A 1,958-nucleotide genomic window follows, 5' to 3' on the forward strand; every position below is an offset into this window, starting at 1 on the left:
TGTACTTGTTCCGTTTTGACCTTCGTTGTAGCTCAATTCACCTCATATCATATTTTTCAAATCGATTATATGATCAAATCTGATTTGGTGGACAGTCGAAAAACGTCCAAAATCACGACTATAATAGCCCGGGCATGTTCCTATTCGAACTTTGAACGTCGGGAGGGTTTGGGCGATTATCATTGAGTACCTGCCGATATTTTGGCGAAGTATTTCGTTACCAGCACATATACTAGAGGAATAAAGTCCACTGGACAGCAAATATGGCACTTTTTGTGAAATGCACCAGAGAGAGAAAGAGAGAGAGAATACCGAAACAGCAAGCCATCATAATCGCGTGATAGATCGTCGTGTTTCAGACTGTGTTAAGCAGAGTAACAAGAGAACGACGTCTTCTGGTGGTTCCCTAGGGGTAGAAACATCAAAATACTGGGGACATATGCAACGATTGACACTGGTTCTATGGTTCTATCTTACCATAACAAATAACAACTTGTTAACCCCATAAAAGAGGCGAAAATGTTTACGGCACACAGGTCCAGTTTTTGCAAGCTACATTTTTGTGTCCTCTGCTACATGGATCGCTCCTAGTGAAATTGGTTTGTATCACCCTTCCCTTGTAAGCCTCCCCTTTCTTTCCCCACACACAGACACACGCACGCACGCACGCGCGCACACACACACACACGCGCGCGCGCGGAGCAGAACCGGCCCAGACGGTACGCTATGGTGTATATATGAAGGTAGCGGAAGTCGATGTTATCGTCGCCCTATCGATCAGTAGCGGTGGCGGCGTGCTGACCCCGTCGTTCTGCAACGACACGAACGCCCCAGATAGAAAGGAGGGTCGTACCAAAGTCGCATAATTTCTGCGCGCGGGGAAATCGAGGGCACGTCGGTTTCTTTTCCCAAGACACACTTCTACAGTATATTTTTACATTGTTTTTATTTGGAATGTTATTTTAAACTTGAATGTTAACGTTGGGCTTTCTATAGTGGTATAATCTCGACAGGATTGGGTGGATTGGGCCGTTTGGGTAAGGCACCCGACACCCTGGTGGGCATGGGGTACTTTTTTCACGGCCAGCTACTCGCGGGTGCCCCGCCCCGCGGCCTCTTCAACGAGAGTGGAGCGGAGCGGACGAACGTGCCGGGCATGGCGAGACCAGACCTCCTCACAATTCACAACGAATGAATATTTTCTCCCCTTGGGCGAAAACTTGATGTTTTTTTTCTCTTTTTATTCTCAGCGTGGTTGTTCGTTTTGTTTTTGTTAGTTCTTAATTGGGTCATGGTCACGGTAACTTTTTCACTCATTCTATCACGCCTGAACACACAGGTATATGTCTCATTGTAAGGGATCATCCATGAAGTACGTCCGCTGTTTGTCGCCCCCAAAACACCACCCTACCCCCTGTCCACCGCTGTCCGTTTTCGAAGACCCCTCCTCCCCCTTTTGGACGTCCATTTTCACCTCGGACTCTATTTGTATGTTAGTTTCATATTTTTGGCGCACTCTAAGAGACAATGGGACTGCTCGGCCAATTCCTTAAAAGTGTGTGTATGACAAGAAAATAGTTTACTTCCTGTCCTCCACTTTACATGGTATTGTAGAGTACGTTGTAAAATAGTCCGACAGTAGTCATTAGTTGTTGTTCGGTTCGATGCCAATCTGTCAAGTGCATCCTCGCGAATAAAAAAAATCCTGCATTATTGCCTTTTCAAAACTAAAATAAATCGGAATAAATCGTTGTAAACTGGTTGGCATCTTATGACGCCAAAATATTAGCGTTCTGAGAAGAAGAGCGCCAACCAGTTTACAGTGTTTCATAACCAACGAGTACGCAGGACGCAGGGTTCATAATAATAATTCAATATACACTTCACAACCAGAAATAAACCTGATGTGATAATCGAGTGAGTCACTTGGTGTGACACCCGGTGTGACAATCGGTACT

The sequence above is a fragment of the Frankliniella occidentalis genome, unplaced genomic scaffold (assembly GCF_000697945.3).
Source record: "Frankliniella occidentalis isolate FOCC.00 unplaced genomic scaffold, Focc_3.1 Scaffold61, whole genome shotgun sequence".
NCBI lineage: Eukaryota > Metazoa > Arthropoda > Insecta > Thysanoptera > Thripidae > Frankliniella > Frankliniella occidentalis.